Source organism: Akebia trifoliata, chromosome 12, assembly GCF_017979445.1.
Source record: "Akebia trifoliata isolate Shusen 1 chromosome 12, ASM1797944v1, whole genome shotgun sequence".
Taxonomy (NCBI): domain Eukaryota; kingdom Viridiplantae; phylum Streptophyta; class Magnoliopsida; order Ranunculales; family Lardizabalaceae; genus Akebia; species Akebia trifoliata.
In genome coordinates, this window is record NC_141386.1 from 1,494,145 (window position 1) to 1,506,542 (window position 12,398).

At 35.9% G+C, this 12,398-nt stretch overlaps 1 pseudogene across 1 annotated transcript; it reads left to right on the forward strand.

Moving 5' to 3' along the window:
• Positions 1-5,409: 5,409 nt before the first annotated feature.
• Positions 5,410-11,848, forward strand: LOC147388514 (nucleosome assembly protein 1;2-like; annotated as a pseudogene). The gene is made up of 11 exons (XR_015170694.1): positions 5,410-5,639; positions 5,735-5,778; positions 5,884-5,979; positions 7,901-7,993; positions 8,536-8,623; positions 8,708-8,769; positions 8,859-9,043; positions 9,128-9,304; positions 9,380-9,423; positions 10,198-10,390; positions 11,476-11,848. The product of XR_015170694.1 is annotated as a nucleosome assembly protein 1;2-like (transcript).
• Positions 11,849-12,398: the final 550 nt, after the last annotated feature.

Sequence of the window (12,398 nt, forward strand, 5' to 3'; positions counted from 1 at the left end):
TTAGACTTATTCAGCAAAGACTAATTCAACAACTTCTAACTGTCCAGAATATGACAGTAAGTTTCACTAATTTGTAACACTTCCCCTTAGTGCAAACTTACTATCAACAACACCCAGAGCACTTCGAAACACTTCAAATTTTGTTTTGCCAAGTGCTTTGGTAAATATATTGGCAACTTAATCTTCAGTACGTATTTTTTGCAGCTGAATGTCCTGGGTCAAAACCTTTTCTCGAATGAAATGGTAATGTGTTTCAATGTATTTTGTGTGGGCATGAAACACTGGATTTCCAGCAAGTTTAATTGCACTTTCATTGTCATAGTGAATGGGAACTGGATAGTCCAAGGTTGAAAACATTTCTTGAATAAGCCTCTTAAGCCAAATACACTCTTGAGTGCCATAGTAGCTGCTACATATTCAGCTTCACAACTTGAAAGAGCAACAGTAGTTTGTTTTTTACTGCACCATGAGATTGTTGCTGAACTTGTATTAAAACAATACCCTGTTGTAGAGCGCTTATCATTCACGTCACCAGCCCAGTCTGCATCTACGAAACCCGTCAAATAAATTGGTGTATGCTGCTTATACAATAACCCAAAATTCAAAGTGTTTTTTACATAACGAAGAATCCTCTTTGCTGCAATTAAACGACTCTCACGTGGTTTGTCCATGAACTGAGAGCTGACTCCTACGGAAAATGAAATGTCAGGCCTTGTGATAGTTAAATAGAATAAACTACCAACAAGCTGTCGAAATAGTGTTGCATCTTCCAATAGTTTTCCTCCATCTTTAGTTACCTTCAAGTAAGGTTCCATAGGAGTAGTCATTGCCTTTGACTCCCTCATACAAAAACGATTCAATAAACTTGTTGCATATCCTTTTTGAGTGACAAAATATCCATTTGACTTTATAACCTCTAGGCTAAGAAAACAGCTAGCTTCTCCCAAACTCTTCATTTCAAAACGAAGAGACAAAGCATTTTGAAGACGAGTTATTTCAGCATTGTCATCATCGGTAATAATCATATCATCCACATAGAGAAGTAGTATTGTGCACACTGATGATGTTTTCTTAAAAAATAGACTTGGATCTGCATTTGAAGACTTGAAACCACAAAAAACAAGGTATTGAGCGATTTTACCATACCAAGCACGTGGAGCTTGCTTGAGGCCATACAAAGCCTTCTTGAGTCGGCACACATAGTCAGGAAACTCCTTAGAAGTAAATCCAAGGGGCTGCTCCACAGAGATATCATGATCTAACTCTCCATAGAGGAATGCGTTCTTCATGTCTAGTTGCCACAATTTCCAGCCTTTGTAAGCAATCAATGAAATAATTGTTCGAATCGTAACCATTTTGGCAACAGGGCTGAAAGTCTCCTCATAGTCTAAACCATATTGCTGAGAAAAACCACGAGCAAGAAGACGAGCTTTATACCTGTCAATAGTGTTATCGACTCTTTTCTTCAACTTGTAAACCCATTTACAAGTAACTAATTCAGTGTTCTTTAGCTTCGGAACAAACTCCCACGTGTAGTTCTTGTTTAGAACTGATATTTCCTCCCGCATTGCATCTTCCCATTTAAAAATCCCTTTAGCTTCATTGTAAGACTTTGGCTCATTTTCACACGAATCGCCCATCACAAAGCATGACACAACAGAACAATGATTTAACTGAACTTCATAATTAGCTAAATAATCAGGTTGCTTTCTTTGTCTAGAAGGCCTTTGAATCACAGCCTCAGTAGTCTCATCTTGTTGAATGTTTTCCCTGGATGGAGTGACATTGCTCTCCCTTTCACTAGATGCAACATCACCAAAAAAATGCGTAAGATCAGTTTTGTTGCTGTCCATATTTGAAACTTGGTGTGATGAAACTTCGTCAAACACCACATCACGAGAAACAACAACCTTCTTTGTTTCTGGATCCATACATCTCCATCATTTTCTGTGAGTGTCATAACCAATAAAAATACAACACCTTGCCTTGGGTCAAGTTTAGTCTGATTATTTTTTGATATATGAACATAACAAACTAACCCAAAAACTCGAAAATAACTCACATTTGGTTTGCGATGGTATAATGCTTCAAAAGGAGATGATTTTGTCCCTAGCCATGGAGGTAAGCGATTGATGACATGATAGGCTGATTTAATAGGTGCTGCCCACAGCTCCCTCGAAAGATTCTTTGCATGCAACCATGACAAGCACATAGCTGTAAGATGTGCTAACTTACGCTCAACAGCTCCATTTTGTTGTGGAGTTTTTGGACAAGTCATTTGATGCCGAATCCCATGATCCCTGCAATATTCAAGAAATTGATCGGACATGTATTCCCCTCCATTATCAGTGCGTAGACACTTTATTAGCAGCCCAAATTCTTTCTCCACTTGCTCTTTGAATTGAATAAATTTGGAGAAAGCTTCACTCTTGTATTACAAGAAATACACCCAAGTGAACCGAGAAAAGTCGTCCACAATAACTATCACATAACAGAAACCAGCATAACTAGGTATTCTTGTTGGCCCTAAGATATCTGACTGCACTAGCTCTAGCGCAATAGAAGCTCTATTCTTTGAATGCGGGAAAGGGAGACGATGTGATTTTCCGTATTGGCAACCAGCACAAACCACATCATGATGAAATTCCTTAAAGAGAGGAATTCCATCAAGAAGTTTGTTTGTAGAGATTTTCTGCAACAATTGATAGCCAACATGGCCTAACTGAGCATGCCAAAGTGTTGCACTTGCATTCTGACCTGTCTTTTCCACATATGCTTTATTTGCAGACCATACATATAGTAAATCTTTTCTTTTTCCAGTAAATAAAACATCAGCTTCAATGTGTTTTATATTGGAAATAATTTGCACATCATCTGGATCAAAAAGAACATACCTCCCAGAATCAGCCATTTGCGCAACGGAAGCAAGATTCTTTTTTAACCTGGAATATGATAAATATCTTTGAGAGAAACACCTTTCCCATTTGAGTTGTTTTCCTTGATATTGTAATGCTCTTCTTTCACTACAAGATGTAGTGAATTATCAGTTGTTACAATCCATTCCTTGTTGTAGTCTATGGAAACATCAGCATATGTTTCTATATTGGTCTGGTGCACAACAAAAACACATTAACCGGTTGATCAATAACTTTAATGGATAAGCATTGCTCCCATTTGTGTTGTTCAGATTCAGTAGTTTCATGTGCAACATTTGCTCCTGCTTTTGTGAGATTTACATGACAATTTTGTTTAATATGGCTTGATTTCCCGCACCGATTACACATCACCTGCACACAACAATCATGCTTTAAGTGTCCAAGCTTTCCATACCTATAACAGCCTTTTGAATTTCCTCTGGACTGCCCTTCAGTGTTGGATTGCTTGCTGTCACCTGAAGAATGCTTGGAAAAAAAATTATTTTTTGCTTTGTCTTTTGTGTAAAGAACATCCTCCACTTGTGATAGAGATTGCTTGCTGCTGCTGGCCATTTGTTTCATCAAAGCTTTTTGATTTGAGAGCAAATTCTCCAATTCAATGATACAAGATTGATTTGCCCACCCTTGTATCGAAGAAATAAAGGGCATAAACTCCTTCCGCAGTCCGCGAATGAGATAACGACGCAAACGAGCCTCACCTACAGGCTCCTCCGTATCCAATTTTGAAATTTCAACACGCAAAGTTTTAATTTTCAGAAAATATTCTGAAATTGAAATATTGTCTTGAGTCATCCCAGCAAGTTTGTTATCCAAATATTGCAGCCTCATCGTGTTCTTTTGTGTGAACAACCTTTCAAGTGTCTCCCACACTTGGTTTTGACGACTTTACATCGCGAACATGCTCCATGTACTCTTTACCGATTGATGTTTGTAAGCAAACAAAGCTTTGCCACACTTTATCTTCCATTTTCATCGCAATTCAACATTTTCGGGATTATCTTTTGGAATTACAGTTTCATCACCAGATATAAGATCCCACAAATCATGCCCTTGTAGAAAAGCTTCCATACAAAGCTTCCAGCAACTATAGTTGTTACCAACAAGCTTTTCTACAGAAGCATAGGAGGTAGCACTTCCACTATTCATCTTCACAGAGCAATAAAATCAAACACCTGCTAGCCAACTTTGCTCTGATACCAAATACCAAAATGTAAATAAAGGAAGCAGCCAAAAAGAGCAAAACAGAGACGATTTGCTGAACTGAATTTTATTACTCAATGAAGATATGTAAAAACAACAATTACAGACTTTATAAATACTAAAGAATTTCCTAAAATATCTCAACTAACACCAAGTGTCCTTTGAGTTTATTTGCCTAATTAAAAGCCACTAACTCCTAAATAAAAGGAAGATAAAAACAACTTCCTAAATAAATGAAAACTTAAAAACAAACTAGACTTATTCAGCAAAGACTAATTCAACAACTTCTAACTGTCCAGAATATGACAATGAGTTTCACTAATTTGTAACAAAACATATCCCTTCAAATTGGTCTTCTCTAAGAGACTAATTTAAATGACCTAAATGTCCTTGAAAATTCTTGGTTTTTCTCATCAAAAACCGTCATAATGCACCCTTTAAGGTAAAATTCTAACTCTCATCTTGAGCCTTGAGATTGTATTTCCTTCGACTTTCAAATCTCTAGAGAAAGAATGGATTTTGTGAGAAAAATAATGGATTTAATTAGTCTCAACTAACATAATTCGGCAAATCTCGAAACATTGAATATTTTGTTCCAGTGTCAGTCGAAATCTTCCCATACACTTTCACATCAAGGTGTGCGATGCGAGGTCCAATCTTGAGGTCACTTCAGCATTACTCTTTTGAAAAATATCAAAACTTTGTAAGTAAGGAAAGAAAAATAAAATTGTAATTTTTTTCCATAAAAAATTGTTTTATATCTGCTTAGAAATGGAAATGTAATGAACCTTATGATCTGTATTATTAGCTTTTAATGGTGACACCAAAACTATTTTTTTGTCCGAATGTCCCTTAGAATTGTTAGACAAACTAAAACAGGGTCTACCTGAGGTGGCACATGGTTGGATGTATTGGAAAGTTAATTGTAGATATGCAAAGCTGCAATTCTATTTTTTTTTTTTTTTTAATATAAAATAAAATACATTTGACTATTAATAAATTTTTTGAATAAAATATTTTAAATATTCCTTTTATTTATTTATTTATTTTAATTTTATTTTATTTCTAAATTATTACATCTGATAATTATTCTTTTGGTTTTAATCATTTTCAAAGAGGGGTAGTATTGTCATTAACGATTACTGGGCTGGTGGTGGAGGTGGAATTTGAAACGAAGTTGAAAAAATAAAGTTTGAAAAGAGTTGCTTAAACATTAAGGGGGGGAATCTGTAAATTGTAACTGTGTTTCAGGACTTCTCTTATTTGTTTTACAGCTTAGCAACAACAGAGAGAGAGAGAGAGAGATTTAAAAGGCAACCTCATCTCCTCTGAGGTTCCCAAGCTCCTCTCTCTCTCTCTCTCTCTGTTTAAACCCTAATCTTCCTATCTGTTTCTAGGGTTTTGATTCTCTCTCTGTAAGTATTCTTCTTCTCACCATGAGCGACAACAAGGGACAGTTGAACATGGCCGATATTGGGACTAATGTACCAAGCGACGCTTCTGGTAAAATCACCATAAACCCTAATTTCTCTATATGTAATAATCCGTACTGAAGAAGTGTTTGAAACCCTAATTTTTATATTCCTCTTGATGTATAGCTCTTACTGTTGAGGATCGAACAAGTCTTGCTAATGCTATCAAGGTGCTTTGATTTGCATTACTGGGTATCATTTGTTTTTTTATCTTTTCTTGATTAAATTCTAGTGTTTTGGTTTACTGACCCTTCTAGGGTATCTGGGTTTGGCAGAATAAGCTTCAGAGTCTAGCAGGACAGGTCCCAGATGTCCTTGAGACACTCTCTCCGAAGGTCAGGAAGCGCGTCGAGGTTCTGAGAACCATCCAGGTTTGGTTTCAGACTTCTGTTTGTTTGTTAAGTCTAGAAATTGGCTGCCCTTTTTCTTTGGATTCATGTTGATAAAATGTAGTGTTGTGTGTTTGAGTTGTATTTTGTATCCATTCTAAGCCCAAGTTTTGATCTTTGATTTTGATTAGTTGTGGTTGAAGTTATGTGTTTGTAGAGGGGTTGAATGTGGGTGTTGTTATATATACTGAAAAATTGTTCCTTCTGTTAGTTTCAGTATGATTTATGATCAACAGTTGTGCAAAATCCAATCTTTGTTTCTCGTCCATGTATTACTGCTTGTCACATTGCACACATGGTTTCAAAACTCGGTTTGACCTCTCGTCTCGTCCATGGATGAGACCGAGTTGTCTTGGACAAGATAAACCATTTAACTCATTTTATAATTTTATATATATATATATATATATATATATGAAAATAAGTATAAATTTTTATATAAGGTAGATTAGAAGATGTTTTATTATAAAATCATATTTTGTTTAGAGAATACATGTTTAAATTCGAAAAAAATTAATTATTATTATTATTAAAATATGCAAAATTCCAGTTGACTGGACGAGTTTTAATGACTTGGATGAGATTTTCAATATATCTTCCGAGTCAACTCGTTTCTCTCGAGATTCTGCAGATGTGAGATGCCATGTCTATCTATCTTGTTCATGGATGATACTGAGATGGCTTGTGCGAGTCATCTTGGTCTCGGATGAGATATAAAACCATGATTTTGCACTATTGTGATACTTTGGAGTTGATATTCACCAAGATACCAAGCAAGGTAGGCCCATCGCATAAAGAACAACTCACCCCCCAATCCAGCAAGCTCCACACCCCCATTACTAAATAATACACTAAGAGCAACTCCAACACAAGTAGGCATATCTAGTAGGCATTTATTGTGGAGAGTCATTTTGCCTATTCAAGAATCTTCACTTCAACCGTACTAGCCAAAATGACTGTCCACAAATTCAGTTACAATAAAATGTTTCACAATTGCCATCATTTTTACTGTTTTGCCTCCCCTACTCTCTCTCTCTCTCCAAAATATTCAAAATAGAGAGCCTCAGCCTGAGTGCGTTGGAGTGCTTTCGAAGGGGTCTGGCTCTGTAAAATAGCTGTTGGGAGAGGATACAAAGCCTGAGCCAGAGTGTGTTGGAGTTGCTCTAATGGGTTTCGAATAAAGAAGGTCCACTTGTTATACATGGGGTTTCATGACTATATCATTTGAGATGGATTTTCTTCTTTCTGTCATGCAATTGTGGGGGATCTTTTGCAGTTATGTTGTATGAGTAAATCTAGTTATCTGGAACACAAAAGAGAGATCACAAGCCTCCCCCCTGAAAATATGTTTGACTTGGACCTATATGTTATCTCAATAGCTCTAGGGAGCTTCATGATGATCAAAATTATTACTGATCTGTTGAATTTCTTTAATTTTTTATATGTTGCAACTCTTTTATGTATTTGACATGGTATTGTAGTGGAATCCATGTAGACAATGCTTTGTTTTTCTCGTGCTGTTAGAAATTGGGTTAAGGTCATTATCTTTAACATGAGTTGCTCAAATAGGTTCCTTTTTCTTCATAGATACCCGTATTTCTAGCTTATATATCTTTTTTTTTTGTTGCTTTAGTTCAAATCATGTCTTATTTACATGCTGCGAACTATACTGTTGGTTTCCTTATTTATAAGAATTTTCACTCTTCAAAATGCTATGTTCTAAATAGTAATTCATGTGTCCTTTTGTTTTTGTTTTTGTTCTTGTTCCTGTTTTTACTTTCCTGCTTTGTTTCTTTGCATGAAGTGCTTGTGTGGAATAAATGAATACAAAGTGAATAGTTATTTTCTCAATCTTATGATGAAGTTTGGGTGTGGGGCCTTATGAAGCTTCTTCATTTTGCAGAGCCAACATGATGAGCTGGAGGCAAAATTTTTTGAGGAGAGAGCAGCTCTTGAAGCCAAGTACCAGAAGCTTTATGAACCCCTGTACACCAAGGTCTCTTCCTCCCTCCCTCTAAACAATAGTGTAAAGATGTTACCTGATATTCCTTTTATTGGAATTCTTACAATTTAACATTTTGTAGAATATTTCTGATCTCTGTATTGATTTCTTTAGAAATTATTTTTAAAGAGGGCTGGGTGTGTCCATCCTTCGTACGCTAATAAATCTGCTTATATTTTTTAAAGTTATTGGATAACCGTATAGAGTTCAGAAATATGCACTCATTTACTTTTTTTTAAATATTTATTTATCCTTATTTTAATAAATTTGAGTTGAACATGCATATTACACTGTAAGGCATGTATATGAACGTCTTGGGGGAGCTTCTCCAAGGTGCTGTGGTAGACACTTTGGATCTATGTTTTGAGACACACACCTATGTCCATGTAATCATGGTATATTTTGTCAAATGTCAAATGCATTGACCAATAATCTTTATCTAGGATCAGTAGTATAGTGGACTGCCGTTACTCAATGCAGATCCATTTATGTCTTTCTTTTTGTTCTGGTTGGTAATTGGGTTAGATACTGTACAGCGCTATGAAATTGTGAATGGTGTGGTTGAAGTTGATGGAGTTAAAAATGAAGCTGTATTGGATCAAGACGAGGACAAAGCCACAGAAGGTACCAATGAACAGTAACCCTTGGTGCTTCAATTTATTTAGTAATTCCTGTTTTTTATTTTATTTTATCATTTGTGCTATACAGAGAAAGGAGTTCCTGATTTCTGGCTCACAGCAATGAAGACTAATGAAGTTGTAGCGGAGGAGGTAAGGGGATCTGAATTGTCAAGTTTGTCTTGATGAATTGCCTCGATATTAATTGTGGAAGGAATAATGTTTCCTTTTTTGGAGTTCAGATTTCGGAGCGTGATGAAGGGCCTCTCAAATATCTCAAAGATATTAAGTGGTCTAGGATTGATAATCCTAAGGGATTCAAGCTTGAATTCTTCTTTGATACTAACCCTTATTTCAAGAATTCCGTTCTCACAAAAACATATCACATGATCGATGATGATGAACCTATTCTAGAAAAAGCGATAGGGTGAGTTTGTTAGGTTCCTACTTTGCTTAAGAACTGCTACTTAGTCCCTTTCCTTCATAACTAGCTTCAATTTGGAATTTGTAGGACGGAGATAGAATGGTATCCGGGAAAAGTGTGACACAGAAACTTTTAAAAAAGAAGCCGAGAAATGGATCAAAGAATGCCAAGCCTGTCACTAAAACTGAAGATTGTGAAAGTTTCTTTAACTTCTTTAATCCACCACAAGTCCCCGAGGATGGTGATGACATTGATGAAGACACTGTAAGTTCAGCATGACTGCTTGGGTAGAGTGAAGGTACCGAATGCGTGATAACTGCTTTTTTATTTCTTTGACAGGCTGAACAGCTTCAGAATCAAATGGAAGAAGACTATGATATTGGGTGAGTTGAATTTTTTTTGTTTAGATATGGAAGTGGCCTTTATTAGAAACAAGATGGTGGAAATCCCTGGTCGGTTGACCAAGATTAAATTTGACAGCTGCTATTGGCACCCCTAATTTTTACTTATTACACCCCAATTTCTTGAAATATTTATGACACCTTGATTGAAGATTGAAACATACCATTCAATTACCTCAACATTACAAAGCAGTATGATACATTCAAACAACTTCAACAGCTTGTTTACAATTAGGATTAGGCTCATATAAAATCCTAGAGTTTGCGGGAACTTCTTTTGATGATTTTGTATTTAGATGGCACTCTCTATGTAATCACTGAGGTTGTAGTTTCTTTTCTTTGTTGCTTCTCGTGAGGCTTTCTAGGCCTCCTTGTATCATGTTTGCCCTCTTTATCAATATATTATACCTTTCAACAACAACAAAAATAGAAATCTTAAAAAAAGAAAAAGAAAAAGAAAGAGATTCTATTGGCACCCCAACTTTCACTTATTCTCAACCATTGAACTTTTATTTATTTATTTAATTGGGGTGTAATATGTAAAAGTTGGGGTGACAATATCAGCTCTCTAAAATTTTAAGGGAAACAATAATCCTGTTAGCTGTTAACTGAGGCATGTCGTGTGAATCTGCAAATTTCTTCATCCTGCTTTTTCCATGAGAAATAAAGGAGGTTTATGAAGCCATTTTAAATTATTTTCAACTTCATGTGGTCATTTTCCTTGGATGAGTTATAGATCTTGTGTGCGTTGTGCAGGTCGACTATTAGAGACAAAATTATTCCGCATGCTGTGTCCTGGTTCACAGGAGAGGCTGTCGAGGTGGATGAGTTTGAAGAAATTGAAGGAGATGATGAAGATAGTGAAGAAGCTGAAGACGACGAAGAAGAAGACAACGACGACGAAGATGAGGATGAAGACGACGAAGATGAAGGCAAGAGTAGGAATAAGGTACATTTGTTGAACCCTTTGTTTGAATAAATCCCTGTCTTCTGAAGATGCTAATCTCTTCTTTAAAACCTGTTCCCTGTGGTTCAAATGTTGTGTCATTGGCTGGACTAAAGGTGACAGTTTCATCTAATTATCTAAGTTTAAAATAAGTGTTGTCCAAGAGTGACTGCGCATGACATCGCATTCAACACTGAGCTGATGTGGAGATGTGCACATAACTGTTGATGCTTTTCACTTGTATCCCGAGGAAAACATATATAGTTCCATGCACACGTCCACGTCAGCTCAGTGTCAAATGCAGTGTCCTACAGTCACTTTAGAATTTTCCTTATAATATAAGAGAAAATTAGTTGAAGGACCCTGACAAAGGGATTTCTTTTTAAATAGTCCCTACTTTTTTGGCAGTAGCTTGATAGTCCAGTTAGTGAACTTTTTATTTCTTAATGGCTCCTTATTATTGTTGAGCTCACCACTTTTTATTATTATTATTGTTGAGGTCAACATTTTTTATTGTCGAGTTCTATAATTTTAAAACAATGTCTGACTCGACAATAAAAATTGGTGAACTCGCTGGTAAAACCCACCAGTTTTCATTTTTCAAGTTTTTCCAGCTAAAATACATGGAAAGATCGACTAAAAGCTTGACATGACGACTTGTCTAGATGATTTCAAACCAAAAGAACCATCCTTGATCAATTTTCATCCAAAAATGAAGCAAAACATTGAAAAAACCCTAGTTGTTTACATACATTTTCAAAATGCTTGAAAATGGCTTCTTTCTCAAATCCTTTACATCGAATGGAGTCTACAAAACACAATTAGGATGCCAAAAATCCATTTTTTTATTTTATGAAAGCGATAAGTTTGAACAGTCAGGGAACATTTGGCATTTCAATCGTGAGAAATGTAGCGAGTGAGGTTCATGGACTGATTGGAAGAGAAAAGTTTTACTAAATGGACTATTAAGGGAAGCCCTAAAACTTAGGGTTTAATTAGAAAGAAATCCCTCCGCCAGGGCCTTTAGCACTATATGTATGTATATAATATATTAACCATGTCATTTGTGTTTATTTTGTAAATTGCAGAAGAGTGGAAGAGCCGAAATTGGGGAAGGTCAGCAGGGAGAGCGGCCTCCTGAGTGTAAGCAGCAATGAACTGTTTAAGATTGGTACTGCTGAGTGGGTGTTTAGGTGGTTGAGTTGAGAGAGCGTGAAGGGCAATGAAGTTTTGATTTTTCCCAAAAAAAAAAAAAAAAAACTTTTGATTTTTCTTTTCTATTATTATTATTATTATTTTTATTAAATTATCAATTTTTATGGTTTCAATGGTGAGGTCAGGTTCTGAGAGGTGGCTTATAATTTGTTTTGTGCCTTGTGAGTTTCATGTGGTTAGTTACCAGGGTGGGGTGAAATTGCCATGAACTATTATTATTTATAGGCATATTGATGTTTTGCTTAATAGTTTTAATTATTTTGTTACAGAGTTTTTTCAAAGACTCAGGTTCTAGAGCAGTGCTCCATTCCTATGGAGCTCAATGTGTTCTATATTCTTACTAAAACGTGCCACGAAGACACTGTATGTTGTAGGAATGGGCCATTGCTCTCTCTCTCTCTCTCTCTCTCTCTCTCTCTCTCTCTCTCTCTCTCTCTCTCTCGCTCTCTCTCTCTCTCTTACATTGCCTATGTTTGCACATCCATTACGTGATAAGACGCATCTTTTACGACAAAACATACCAGTTATTGAACCAATAAAGTCATGAAACAAAAGGTCTCAATGGGTATTTCGTTTTAGAACTTTCTACATTGGGTCCTTAGTCCTAACTACTTAACTTGGGCTAAATGAAAATTTCAAAAAAATCAGGAACCTAATGAGATACTAATTTATTTTTGACATACTATAAAGTAACGATGGCATACAATATTCTGCAATTCTCTCATGAAACTTAAAAAGAGAACATAATTTGAAAAATATTTGTAAAAAAAATCATGAAAACTTTTTGATTAGAAAT